At 41.2% G+C, this 15,172-nt stretch overlaps 1 protein-coding gene and 1 long non-coding RNA gene across 2 annotated transcripts in view; one reads left to right on the top strand and one right to left on the bottom strand.

Moving 5' to 3' along the window:
* Positions 1-15,172, top strand: part of LOC116702666 (endonuclease V) — a 103,199-nt gene that overhangs the window by 49,892 nt on the left and 38,135 nt on the right. The gene's annotated exons all lie outside the window — the stretch shown is intronic.
* Positions 3,051-8,432, bottom strand: LOC116702697 (uncharacterized). The gene is made up of 3 exons (XR_004335235.1): positions 8,422-8,432; positions 4,559-4,563; positions 3,051-3,101 (listed from the first exon to the last, which is right to left on the bottom strand). It is a non-coding gene; the product is annotated as an uncharacterized LOC116702697 (long non-coding RNA).

The raw sequence follows: 15,172 nt of genomic DNA on the forward strand, positions 1-15,172 counted from the left end.
TAAGACAAATAAAGGAGTGGTCTCTTAATTTTTTCCAGAGCTGTAGATCCCCCCCCCCCTTCTCTCTCCCCTTTCACCTCTTCAGCTGTCCTGTCATTAAAGGCCTAAAATGCCCAAAAAATAATCTTAAAAAAAATATAATCCTCACAGATCCAGTTCTGGAGTGTCTGGATTTTGAACTCTTGAGTTTACGTCGCTCTTTTGTGGGCAGAGCAAGATTCCTGCCCCCTTTATGCCTGAGAAACCTCAGTCCCAAAAAAAATCTAAAAGCTGTCAATCTGACAGGAAGCGTCTGAATTACATAACAGGTGTCTTTTTGAAGATGATAGAAAACGAGCTGCAGTAGTCTGCTCCTCGGTCCAGACACTTATTATGGCTGACTGAGGGCAAACTAGTACACACAACACACAAGAAAGCATGCACAGACATAAAAACACTCAAGTACACATAGATATGTAAATGTATGAAATGAAATAGATCTGCACGTATGAAACCTGGACATACACTTGATTGGACTCGGCAGCTAAAGGTTGCCATGGTCTCTGTGGCAGACAGTGTTTTCTGGTTTTGTGTCAAGTCATAGTTCACCGCATCGAGTGCTTCACAGCATCGACTTTGCACTGGAGAAGCAGGATGTGGAGCATTCATGCGGACAAACAGAGGTAGAAATCTATGGAGCGTCCAACTATAACAGTAATGAAATAAATACAATTTGGATTAAAAAAAAACATGTTTGCGCTGGGAAAAATACAGATACTAGTATGATATTCAAATGTATGACAAATTAAAGGACAAATCAACATAGTGTCCTAGTGATGCCCACTACAAGCCTCCAGAACAGCTTCACTACTCCTCGTCATAGGTTGTACAACTCTTTGAAACTCTACTGGAGGGATGAACAGCATTCTTCCTAAAGATTTCCCTCGTTTGGTGTTTGGATGACGGTGTTGTACAGCTGCAAAATCTCCCTTGGGTGTTCAGTTGGCTTGACTGGGGACTGTGAAGGCCACAGCATATTATTCACATAATTTTCATATTCATCACTAAGGGTCTCACAATTTCAATTTTAAATCAAAATTAATTTACAATCTTGAATATTGAATAAAAAAATGGAATCATCAATACTGCCACGCACCCACATCATGTCCGGTCGGCTTGTCAAGCAGCCACACAAGCCTCTAGGAACAGCGTCCTATCTTAATGCTACCATGGGCTTACCTGTCAACGGTGGAACTGCACCCCGCTGACCTAGAAAAACATTTCCCAGAGACTTTGCATGGCAAAAGAAACATCTATATTTTCAGCAGATCATTTTTTTAGAAGTAAATCAACTTACCAGCACGAAAACCTAAAGGGGCCTGGTTTAAAATGTCACATTTAAACATTTAAAAATTGAATTAAAATTCAGTATTAAACTAGGCATGATGAACGTGAGAAGACCCGCCCACGTTGCCTTGCACGCCCCATTTCACATTCTGCCAAGCGGAAAAACCACAAGTTGAAGTGCTGCGAGTTGGATCCTCTAACAGTCACAGCCAGTCAAAAGAAAAGATAGGATGGCAACTGCTGATGCAGGAGACCCATCGACAGAACTTGAGCCCCCTCCTCTTTCACCGCAGTCGCCGGTGTGGAAATATTTTGGATTTCCATTTTTTTTGTCAACAAAAAAACCCACAGTTGCAGTCCAAGCTCCGCTATGTGCGTGGACCATATTATTCCACTGGCAACACGACTAACATGGCAGCACATCTCCGCAGGCACTACAATACATAGATGGATCTATTAAACCAACAACAACATAAACTACTCTTCCGTTTTAATTTGGAATTAAACTTCGACAACTCAAAGAGCAGCTCTAAACAACATATCTGTCTTTAGGAAGAACATGAAAGAATGAAAAAATACAGTAATTCTCAGGGGATAAAAAGTTATGTGTGGTATATGTTCAACTGTTGGGAAATAGTTTAAGATACTTAATTGTTCAGAAGACTATGGCTGTTTTATTGTTTTTTTTTTTGTGAACTTGAATGTCATATTCTGTGACAACTGCAGTTACAAGAGAGACTAGATGGCAGATAATTGTCCAATTTCTTTTCTTCTGTCCAATTGACTAAGTTATTGTAACATTATAATTTATGTTAAAGGTTTAAATCTGACAATGTAGTGTGGTAAATTGCAAACAAAGGTCAGAATTATTGTATACAAGCATAGTCTAAAAATGGCATAGCATCCTTTAAAAAAAAAAAAATATTTAATTGAGAATCAAATCGTGACCTTAGAATCGAAAATGAAATTGAATCGAGGATTTGGAGAACCGTGACACCCCTGTTCATCACACCATTCAGTAAGCCCTCTGTTAGGCTGCGTTTTTTGTCCCTAAACACAGAGACTAAACACGAGACTCAGAGAGGGAGCTTAAAAGGTGTCTTTAAAGGTCCAGTGTGTGTCCTGACTAATGTCAGCCAATGACTCATGAATATTTACCACCACCATCAATTCCAAGTATTCCTCTTGGCTTGAAATTTTACATTTGCATCACATGAACGTGGGTAGATGCTCCATATTCATGCGCCCTCTTGAAATACATTAGCCTGTAAGGGACATACAGGACATACTGCTCCGCCTTTCGAGTTTACACTGTCACAAGATAAACTCACAGATGCTGCTAATCTGCTAATGGATATCGTAGCTTCCCGGCCCCGGCAAGTTAGAAGTAAGAAACATGGAGGACTCGTATTCCAAATCAGAAATTTCAGGAACAGGAGTCTACTTTGCCCAGAAAAATAAAAAGGATATTGAAAAGAGCAAGAGAACTGCGTGTTCCAAGAGAGCTGATTGCAATATATGATCTCACTGCTAGTTTGGGAAAATTCCTACACATTGGACCTTTTAAAGGCAATGACAGGCCGGTGCAATCCGAGCTACAATGAGCACGTTTACATGCACACCAATATTCCACTATTATTCCGAATATGATACAGGTCAATTCCAGTTGGAAATTCCGAATAAAGCCTTTTTCTAACTATAGCATTTTCTGATTAAGACATGCTATGTATACAGCGCATTTGGAATATGTGTCTCAATCAGGGGTTTACAGCAGTCTGATGGTCAGCTCTGTGCATTGCTGTAGTTGCTGTACACAAACCAACCAGCCAACAGTTTGCAAGGGTGCAGACCTGATAAGGAAAACACAGCTACTTTTTTAAAATTATCAAAGACTTGGATATGGACACACATCGCTATGCCAACCTTTTCAAGAAGCTGGTTGAAAGAATGAAAGCGGGAGGCAACAAGTCAACCACCGCTGGTAAACTTAGACAAAATTGTATTTTGCACGGGTACATATAAACGGGAATATAAGTGGAATACTCATTCATTAGCCATGTGAACAGCTTAGTCGGAATATGGTCTTTTTCAGAATAAGGGCAAACACGTGCACGTAAACATAGTCAGTGTAACTAATGTAACCTAATGGGGCAATTGTGCAACCTCAGTTTTTGTGTGTGTGCTACTGACAGGCTCAGATTGTTATTAAAAGTGTCTAACAACCTTCTTGATCATGAGGTGACATCTTGTCCCAAGATATCAGGGTGGAGAGTACAACCCTGGTCGTCCCGAGCCTTTCTGGGTGGAGTTTGTATGTTCTCCCCGTGTCTGCATGGGTTTTCTCCGGGTGCTTCGGTTTTAACCACCACCAAAAATATGTTCCCCTCCCTCTCTACCAAGCGTCTAGCGTCGTAGGGCTGCCGTGCGTTACCAAGGTGGATGCTACACATTGGTGGTGTTAGAGTAGAGTTTGGACCGGTGAGGAGAGTAGTTGATTGGCAGCAGCTGCGCCTGATGAGTGGCAGAGCCATCAGTGATGGGTGACCACGCCCCTCGACCTACATGCACAGACAAATGAATGACAGGCACACAAGTGAAAGGGGAAAACCCCCTAGGGAGAGACTGCTGCTCCATAACCCCCATCATTCCATGTATGAAAGCATCTGCAGTGGTTGTTTCTTCACTTCATTAATTTTTCATCCTACTGTTTCTAAAAGAGACAGAGGTCATTGTGTGTATTAAATCAAAGCCGAGAAATGTGCATGACTTATATATTAATATTTCATTTTAGAGCAAGGTGATGCAGTCTGTACTTTGTTCCTGGGGCTACATAAAGTTATTTATTTAATCGATCCCCATCGGTTTTAGACGTTAACAGGGTTTCCGTGGAATTTTAAATAATCTAAAATTTTAAAATCAGAATCTTAGGGCTTAAAAAGTCTTACATTCGCTGACATATTGTATTCTAGGTCTTACATAATTTTGAACGGGTCTTAATTTTCATACGTCCATGTAACGTTGCATCTAAGGCTCATTGAAATGTTTTTTAATTCCGATGTAGCTCTTTCTTTCGCTCAAGCAAAAATAATGTGCTGTATATGTACAGATTATCATTACTCCGCGTTGCTTTTTATTAAATTTGAACAATTTTATTTACTTTGCAAGAACTTTGTGACGTTCTTAGATTTTATTCATAAAGGTCTTAAAAAGGTTTTAAAGTCTTGAATTTGACTTAAACTAAAACCTGCAGGAACCCAGATAATGGTCCGGTCAGTCATGTGGTGAACCGCTCAGCTGTGTCATCTGGGTTGGCATCAGAATGGAGACAACTGTCAAACACAAGGCCTGCAATTCAAACTGTGGGCATGGAAAGACATCACCATCGAGAGTCTAATAAAAACATACTATATATTGGTTTTGCAGGATTTTCCAAATCTGACACTGTGGGACCCCTTTCAGGCAAGCCTATATTACTGCCCCAACCCAAAAACCTCCTTCCCTCCTTTTGGTAATAAAAATCGCTTAATTTAGCTACTTTCGGAATCTGAACAGCCCTCAAGAGCTGTATCACAGCCACTGCTGCAGCTGTTGCGTGGTTAACGAGCCAAACCAGCAGCCAAACTACAATAACTAACTTTTAGTTGTTGTCAGAACGCTGGCATGCCTTTTCGCTTTCATCCCAGTCAGTATCTCTGCTTCACGCCGGATTAAAATGACTGCAAAGTTGTAGCGCAGCAGAGCGTTTTACTGATGGTGCATTGAATCAAATCCTCTGTGAAAACACTGATACTGACCTTATCAACGACGTTTCATCCTCAGACCTTCATAAGGTTGTTCATGTATTGTTTGTGTATGTTGTACCTGTGCTGTTTGTCCATATGAACTGTTTTACTTGAAGGTGTGGCAACAAAACGTCTTTAAAAAAAGAGATTGAGTGTGTGCATGATTTTTCCTCTATCCAAATTAAATTATCAATAAAATAGAAGGAAATATATATTTGAGAAACATGACAAATGACAAATGATAAACTCGTAAATTTGACTTATTATTTCAGCCCTCCTTATACTACAGGAGTTTCATCCCTCAATATCATTGTTAATACCATCCACCATCAGTACCTCTACCATTTCTTACATTTCTGTGGATTAGATTCTGTGGAAGGTACAAAGTATGTTTTAGATTAATACAGCGAGACAGGTATTACTAAAAGTCTCGGTGCTCAGTAATCATGACTTGCATGGGTAAATTGATCTACTGCTTCATTACGGTGTCACAGCAGCTGGCTGTTCATTTTTCTAGGTGCAAATTAACCCTTCGCTCTTCTGTTTCTCTGTCCTCTCTTCTCTCCTTCTAATAAGATCCTCTGTTTGTGTCCTGACTGAAACAAACCCCTCCTTCCACAGCTCGAGAGATTGTGAGAGGGAAAGATGAAAGGTAAAGATGACATCATGGTTGGATTCTGCAGTGAAGGCTCATGTGTGAAAGAAGGCACTGCAGCACAATCTCAAACCACAGTGGAAAAGCTCAGTCACACACATGTATGCACTAATTCACGCCCCGTCTTAGCCGTGCTCCATCACCCTATTAAATTCTCACACTCCCGTGTCCCACGGTTCACCTGCATATGATGGCGAGTAGAAGGCGAGCCGACACCTGCCTGGATTCATCCTCTGCTTGCTCTACTCTCTCCGGTCGCTGTGACAACAACAGAGTGACAGGCAAAGGTCAGAGAGAGGAAGGATTGCATTAGTGGCCACTCCCCCCCCCCCCACCCCGCCCCCGTCAAAGCCCGTTCTTGTTCCCAACTTGTCAAATACTGATGCTTGGTCAGTGGCTTTCATGGTCAGATAGAGACTCAAAACTCACCCTGTAGGGTCTGTATGGAACGCAGCGGGCAGAACAGCAGCTTGACCGCGGCGCTGTTACGTCACGTATTAGGAACAACAACGGTAGCGAGTAGTAGGAAAGACTGAAAATCAGAGTTAGGCCGCTCTCTGACTGTCTGCGTCGGCCGTCCGCCTGTCCGGCAACAACGCAGGTCTTTCTATTTATTTTGAATGGGGGTAGTGCGTTTAGGCTGCGACAGGGTTAGTCTATAATCCACGTTCCATTTACGGAACTGCTTTTAAATCCAACACGACTTACTACACCCACACCCCCTCTTCCTTCCTTTCCTTTGGAAGTCAGTTAAAAGCTCTAATGCACAGCAGTATAACTGAAACCTAATCCTCTCTTAGCGAATGCTCCCTGACAAACATGCTCATACTCTGTCAGGCCTGTCTGTTAGCTCGCAGTACTAACTGGTACAAAACATCATAAAACAGAATGGTTGTAATTAATTGCAGATTATAACCTATAACTTGAGCAGCGGCAGGTAACTCCTCCCTTCTAAAAAAAGTACATTTTCATTACCATAGGTACACGTATTACATTTCCCTACAAGTCAACGGCAAAGCAAAAGTTTTTTTTTGTCAAAAGAAATTTGAAAATATACATGACATATTCAAAATATACAAAAGAAATAAACATGACAGACTGATGACTTAGTCCTTAAAATGTACAAACTAAGTACTAACTCCAAGCTGTTGTCAATGGTTATACTGGATTGGTCTCTTTATTGTGGATGTGTCCTTCCAATATATTTTTGGGGTAATTTATAAAACTGGACTCTAGTGTCAGCTATACACAACACAATTTTTCTTTTGCAAATAGTAATTTATAAGCACTATAATGCACACTTGCTCAATTCAATACACTAAGAGTTTTTTCTGCTACAGCCTTTCTTTGTCTGATGTGACAATAGCGTATGGCAGCCAACTATATAGTCTGGCAGCCAGTCTATATCCTTGACATTCCGTTTCCAGGATTGTTCCGGGACCGTAGGAAATTCTGCCGGATATTTTCGCTGATGCCCGTTACCTTACTCTTTTCTTGTGTTGGCATTTTAACCTCTGGTGGATTTCTGAGGACTATGGTTACCTGGTCCTCAGATCTCTGCAGGGTAAATCCAGACAGCTAGCTAGACTATCTGTCCAATCTGAGTTTTCTGGTGCTATTTTACAGTGTCTCCTTGCACCGCCCATGACGATTGTGATTGGTTTAAAGAAATGCCAATATACCAGAGCATGTTTTTCTCCCATCTCGGAATGCTGTGTGGACTAGCCAGACCCTCCTCCACTCCACAGCGTGTGGATGGTCTGGCAAAGCGAGACTAATGTCAGCCAATGACTCATGAATATTTACCACCACCATCAATTCCAAGTATTTCTCTTGCCATGCCATGTTCAACTGCTACACTGCAGTGCCCTGCTACGTCCTGCTACGTCCTGCTACGTCCTGCTACGTCCTGCTGTGCCTTGTAATGCCGCACAGCGTCCTGCTATGCCATGAACTTTTTTTTCTATTTTTGTTATTGCCACTCTTCATTCTAACCCCAACCGGCCCATCAGACACCGCCTACCAAGAGCCTGGGTCTGACCGAGGTTTCTTCCTGAAAGGAAGTTTTTCCTCGCCACTGTCGCACTGTTGCCTGCTCTGGAGGAAACTACTACAACTGTTGGGTCCTTGTAAATTCTGGAGTGTGGTCTATCTGTAAAGTGTCTTGAGATAACTCTTGTTATGAATTGATACTATAAATAAAATTGAATTGAATTGAATTGAATTGGCTTGAAATTTTACATTTGCATCGCATGAACTGGGGTAGACACTCAATATTCATGGGCCATCTTGAAATATGTTACAGTATATACTGGATATTTTGATCTGCCTTTTGTGTTTTTGCTGTCACATGTCAAACTCACAGATGCTGTCTAATCTGCTAACAGGTATCGTCGGCAATGACAGGCTGACGCAAACCAAGCTACAATGAGTATGTTAAAATGCACGCTAATATGCCGCTATTATTCTGAATATGGCAATATTCTGAATTTGACACAAAACAGCATATTCTGTTTGGGTATTCCAAATCAGGCTTTATGCAGAATGTAGCTTTTTTTTGTTGTTGAGTAAGACATGTTCAATATGGCAATATTATTCAGTTTTAGGAGCATTCTTTGGACATGCATACAGTGCATTTGTCTTAATTGGGGCTTTTACCCCAGTTTGTGAACATAAATAAGGGATGCAACTTTAGATATATTTTGCTGTGTGACTTACACAGTAATATACTGTGTAAATATAATCACAAAACACTTCTTTGTACTTGTGCCACTGTTTCACTATGTTTTAGCATGGCACACAATACTTTTTCAGTGGTTTCTCTCAAAAGTAAAACAAGAAGTAAACACCGCTTACCTCACCAAGAGACATTTTCCTGTTGCTGGTCTCTTTGCGTCACTTAATAATGTCTTAAAACATCTTGGAATACAAATGGGCCACCGTAACGCTCGTAGAACACATACGACATAGCCACACAACCTGGTACTGTTTCTTTTGACTCATCACATCCACGCATACAACAATCTGGATGACTGATGGGCTTCAACAGGTTTGTTTACGTTGCTGTGTCATGTGTGTAATGTTGGGCCACATTTGGCCCATTTGTCATCATCTCCAAGATGAAATCCATTACTCCCCCTCCCCCTTCACGTACACTGATGGGAAGACATCCACTGGTAATGGGGCTCTGAGGAGCTGCCTGAGGCGTGCAGTAACTGGCTATTTCCAGACCTCTCCACTCTGTCTGAGTGCTTTGCACTGAGCGGAAGTCACTAATTATGTTCCCTCTCCTTCTACAGCAGTCACCGGTACAGTGTTCGTAGAAGTCACTGTGTAGTTTAAAGTTTGTCTTGCTGTATTGCACACAGTTTACTGGAAGTATCACAAGAGGTTTGACCAAAGTCTATAAAAAAAAAGAAGAAAAAAAAAAAAAGGGACAAAGCTTTTCGTACTGAAAAGTCCAGCCAAATCGGAAGTGCCTTAAACCTGCATTCTTTTTTAATTTCCAGCAGGGGGCGACTCCACTGTTGGCAATTTTCTATAGAAGGGAAAAAATGACCCTCCTTCTCAGTTGGTTTGTTACCTTAGTAGCTCCGTCTCCACTCTCTGAATTATTCAGGCCTGCAGAGTTGGAGTATTTTTGGTTGTTGTCACCTCTCCAGTAACACAAACACACTCCATATTAACGAGCACGCGCACATAAACACTCACACATGCAGCTGTGCTAAAATGCACGTACACACACACACGCTAATTCACACAAACAAAGATGCCTACAGGACACTTCTTTTTTACCAGACTCTCTGAGACTGTTGAGACTTGCTAACTACGAAGGAATATCCTTAGCAGAATTTCACACCCTCACTGTGCTCCACCCTGTCTCTGCTCTGCTATTTCAGCTATGAATAATAATGTGTCTCACTTTTCTGTGTCTCCCAGAGCCACACAACGTGTGACTGTAAAGTAGTGTGTGAGGAAAGACATAGTTTGGAAACTATACATTTTCCGTGCCTGTTTTTGGTCACATGTATTCACTTATAACGAAGTTCTTGTATGTGCTGAGTTTTTTGTTTAGACAGTTACTGAAATTACTTTGGGAGTCATTATAAGCTGCTGTTTGGTCATCATTATGCAAAGATGAAGACAGCAGCACACGTGTATACTATCTAAAGGCCAGATTGAAATGTGTAAACAACACTAAGCTATATATCAGTACTTAAAACTCCCAGCCTCCACTGCATCCACTAGGCATCAGGCATCGTCAATCGCTGCTTTTAAAGCTGCATTCATTGATCTTTCTTCCACTTGGGGGGGACCAGAAGTATCTGAAAGCATAATACTAGCCGTGTTTTCATTCAATGTTCAAGCAAATTTCAACTTTTGAAACGTCCCAAAAAAAGGGAATTAACTATGCTACAGTGCAGTTTTGTGAGAAGTTGTCACTTTAAGCTATGTCTTGCTGTGATCTGTTAGTAAACCGAGCAGAAGAAGTTGATGTCTTCAGGAATGTAGTTCAAATGGGCAAATTTGAATTGTTCTTTCATGTCAGTTAGTACTGGCCATGTTTTATGCTGCCCGGAGACAAAGAAACCTTATGGCACAGGTGTCAAACTCCAGGCAGGCAAGAAACAGGTTGTGTACCTTTGTACGTAGGTACCTGAAGACACGGACTCTGAGCAGAAGCCCGACGTCCACCTCTCGAAAAATGTAACTGCACGTTGTGGCGACTCATGTCCCTTGAATGTACTCATTTCCTGGCTGTCCTTCTCTAATAAAAAATAAATAAATTACTTGACATGAAGGAGAGAGTTTATATGTCCGGCCACAGATTTCCCACCGTGGTCGGAAAGCACAGAGGAGACAGGCACGTGCAGACATACACATCAAAGGAGGCTTGAGCACCTGCACTTTTTCTTCCATGATAGAAAGTTCCATTTTTTCTGAGGAGCTCCTTTTTTCTTTTCTATAAATAAATATACAGTATACAGTGGCTTGAGAAAGTTTACACACCCAGGCTAAAGTTGTAAATGTGCTGTATTTATATAGCTCTTTTCCAGTCTTAACAACTGCTCAAAGCGCTTTTACATCTACAGGAAACATTCACCATTCACACACATTCATACACTGTGGCCGGGGCTGCCGTACAAGGTGCCACCTGCTCATCAAATACACACTCACACACATTCACACTCCGATGCGCAGCACCGGGGGCAACTCGGGGTTCAGCGTCTTGCCCAAGGACACTTCGACAATGACTGCAGGGGCGGGGATCGAACCACCAACCTTCCGATTGGCAGGCAACCGCTCTACCACTGAGTCACAGCCGCTCTGCTTGGTTTTTAAGTTAATTAAAAAGAGGAATAAAAAGCATCTTTTGGAAGTTGATCTTCATGCATTAATTCAAAAAAAATTAGGAAAATCCAACCTTTTAATGACTTTGTGAATGAACGTATTGTAAATAAATTAATTTTCTTTCCTAAAAATACAGGGGGCATAAATATACACACCCCTATGTTAAATTCCCATAGAGGCAGGCACATTTTTATTTTGAAAGGCCAGTTATTTCATGGTTCCAGGATAATATGCATCCTTATAAAGTTCCCTTGGCCTTTGGAATTAAAATAGCCCCCCCCCCTCATCATCACATACCCTTCTGCATACATAGAGATAGCCATGGGGAACTTTTCATAAGATCATCTCTCAGTGCAAATCAAACCATTAAGCTAACTGAAATAACACCATGCCATGTTCGAGGTATGTGTAGGTATGTGATGAATGTGGGGGGGGGGGGGGTTAGTTTAATTCCAAAGGCCAAGAAAACTTTATCAGGATGGATAGTGTTCAGGATCCATTTAATAACTGGCCTTTAAAAATAAAAATGTGCTTGCCTCTATGGGAATTTAGCGTAGGGGTGTGTATACTTATGCCCCCTGTACTTTAAGAAAGAACATTGTATTTACAATACATTATTCATTCACAAAGAAAATTGGTGTCCTTAAAAGGTTGGATTTTCGTAATTTGTTTTGAATTAAGGCATTAAGATCAATTTCCAAAAGATGTTTTTTTATTACTCTTTTTAATCAACTTCAGCATGGGTGTGTAAACTTTCTCAAGCCACTGTAAATTCCTGTTGGCGCAAAATGGAAAATTTATTGTGTATCATGAAAAACAAATGTTTTTATTCAATTAAAAATCAAAATAACCAGTTCGGATTTAAAATAAATTGGTAAGGCAGTCAGAACTCTTTGTTAAAAAAAACATATTTTTTAAAAATAATTATAAGAAATGCCGTTTTTTCACTCGAGACCCTGCTCCCCAAAATGTCTGTCCACGTTCCTGAAGGGAGACACTTTGTTTATCTCACTATGCCTTTAGAGTCAGTGCTTGCTCCACCACACACACGAACACACACACGCACACACGCACACACACGCCAGCCCTGCTATTCTCCTAAAGAGATCGACGCGCATACCAGCTCAAGTATAAACTTCAGGCCACTTGCGTAGGCTACATCAAAAGCTGTCCTCTGAGCCTCTGCAGGACCATAAATCAACTTTAGTGAAGTTGAGTTTGACACTACGTCCTTATGGGAACACCCAGGAAGCATCCAACCAGCTGATCAGTCATGTGAGTTAAATGTTTGCTACAACAGAACGTATTCAGCAAAGGCATGTCCATATCTCACATAGCACAATCAACTCTTTTTTCGACGCCAAAAATAAGTGTTATAGAATTTTTTTGAGGATCCATCCAGCTTTTCTAATGCAATAATTCAAAATGCTCATAAAAATATGTGAATGAAAAGACTCACAAAGTTGAATGCTATTGTCCTAGTCTCTCAAATGTGAGGATTTACTGATTTTTTTTAATTTTTTTATATATCTGTGTAAATTGAACATCCTTGGGTTTGGGACTGTCATTCAGACAAAAACAATCTGAAGTAATCTTGGGCTTTAGGAAACTGACAGGTGTTTTTCACGGTTTTCTGATGTTTTTTTATGATTGAATTAATCACATAAATCAATGTTAAAACAATTGCTACTTCCAGCCCCTTGGATAGCAGTGGTACACATACATTTCCCTTTTTGTTCTTCTCAAACAAGATTCTCTGTGGAGCAGCTAACGTCACATTGACTTGACATTGATGGGAACACAACACAATGTGTTTAGTGTAATTGGAAGGAAACAGACAAGTCTTAGAGGAAAAAGTGAGAGTAAGAGAGAAGCTTACAGTCGTAAAACAGACATGGACAACTGACTGGGTAAAACATCCGTGAAGATTGACACCGGCTGTACCAGTCTGCTTGTGAAACCTTTCTTAACGTGCAGAGAGGATGTGAATGATTTCAACCGCTTCCCTTCAGGCCCCGAGGCTGTCTAAATGTTAATATATGGCTGTCTGACATTCTGGTGCTTCAGCCACTGGACTCTCAACCTCCACAGAGAGATTGGAGGAAGGTTGGAGAAAGTCGAAAGAGCAGCCCTGGGGTGGATTTGAGGGAGAGAGGTGGGAGGCATAGAGATCTGGAGGAAAGGGTTTAATGATTAGAAAGGATTTGGTGTGAAAACAGTAAGTGAGGGGAGCTGGATTCCAGGGAGAAGGAGAATTATAAAAATGATTTGGAAATTGACGAAGGGATATAGAAAGGAGGAATGAGTTGAGTAGGCTGACATAGCTGCAGGGCCTATGGGGCTTTGGGGGGCTGGAGAATAAAGACCTGCCCCAAGGCACCAGACCAAAGCTAGAACTCGGACACCTCTGTGTGTGTGTGTGTGTGTGTGTGTGTGTGTGTGTGTGTGTGTGAGTGAGAGTGAGAGAGACCTGAATATACCAAATGGCCCTGCAGAGAGCCAGCAGTGCACATCTGTTCACCTGTGCATTCCCACCTTGCCAGGGACTGTTGGCCAGAGGAAACCAGATCGGATCAGGCTTCAGTCAGTTTTTTTTTCTTTACTCCGCAGCAACACAGCTGTGACATTTTTTTAATTAATTTACAGTTTTTTATTCTTCCATTTTGTCTTTGTCAGGTATACAAAGAACAATCATTTATGATACTTTAAACCAGAGTGGAAAATTGTCTTTATTGCATTAGGTCTAACATTTGGGTTTTAAAATGTGGGGTCCTTTCTAGCATCTGCCCCAGTGACGTTCCCTCTGACTTTTAAGGAATAGTTTGATATTTTGGGAAACAGGCTTACATTACTTTCTTACCACAGTAGGATCATCTCTGTACCTTGTATAAAGCTGGAGCCAGCAGCATGTTAGCTTAGCATGGTATCTAAAACTGGCTTCTCCAGCTCCTACACAAATGAAATAAATTTAAGGAAAAATGGTGGTGTTAGCTCAGTTTATTGCTAGCGAGCTAATTGGCTGGCATGCTTGCTGCTGGATGATACTGGGTTATACCACACTGAATGGACACATTTTAGTAGGAATTAATTGCTGAATAGTTTTAAAACCATGGCATGAAGCTTTGTCTTCTTGGTTGTCATATTTCTCCAGCCAGACATTCTGAAGAAAATAATGGAAAGTCTTGCTGGACAACAGGATGCTGGATGTAACTCTTGCTGAACAGTAGCCACTGTGGCTACATGAGATAATGATATATGCTAAAACATAACGTCCACATAATGTAGCTCAAGAAGAGAAAATCATCAAGTCAGTGAAGTGACTTACTCATTTCTGTCACAAAGCAGGATCAGGCCAAAACCCACCAAGTAAAATCCTCTTTAATTCAGTTAAGTAGTTAATTTCAAAGTATTCTGCAATTCATCAAAATAGTTGTTGAGACCAAAGTGGTGGACCAACCAGCCGACAGAATGAAATTGTTGCTAGCATGGCTGAATGCTGAGCCAGTGATCATAAATACTAATGTGACAAAGTGTCCACTTTGTCACATTATTGTGCTTTAAATAAGTTTTAAAAGCTCTCCTTCAGTTGGCGCATTCTCCTACATATCTGTGATGCATGTGTCCCACTGAGTGAAACACACACACACACACAAACAAAACGTCTGTTTGGTTGCTAACTGAGACTGAAAAACTCAACCACCATTGAACTGGATTGAATGATAACGTCAGCAAGCGGCTCTAAACACAAGTAAGGCACACATGGTGCACTTGTGTCTGGTACATGATAAACGTTAACACAAATTGATATACAACTACGCATAAAACATATCTCTCATCATTAAAGCTCTTCTTGAGCGGGGGGGCTGTGCTCTGATATCATTGCGATAGGAACTCCGCCCAGTTCCAAGTAGGGACAGAGGGAGAGAGTCTGGTGTGTGTGTGTCCAAACCTCAGCCAGGTGGTCGCTGAATAAAACTCCTACGGAACAACGTCGGCATTACTTAATCCTTTGACCAGTGTTTTCCTAACAGCTACATCGGTGATGTGACCGATGTGA

Source organism: Etheostoma spectabile, chromosome 2 (genome assembly GCF_008692095.1).
Source record: "Etheostoma spectabile isolate EspeVRDwgs_2016 chromosome 2, UIUC_Espe_1.0, whole genome shotgun sequence".
Lineage (NCBI taxonomy): Eukaryota > Metazoa > Chordata > Actinopteri > Perciformes > Percidae > Etheostoma > Etheostoma spectabile.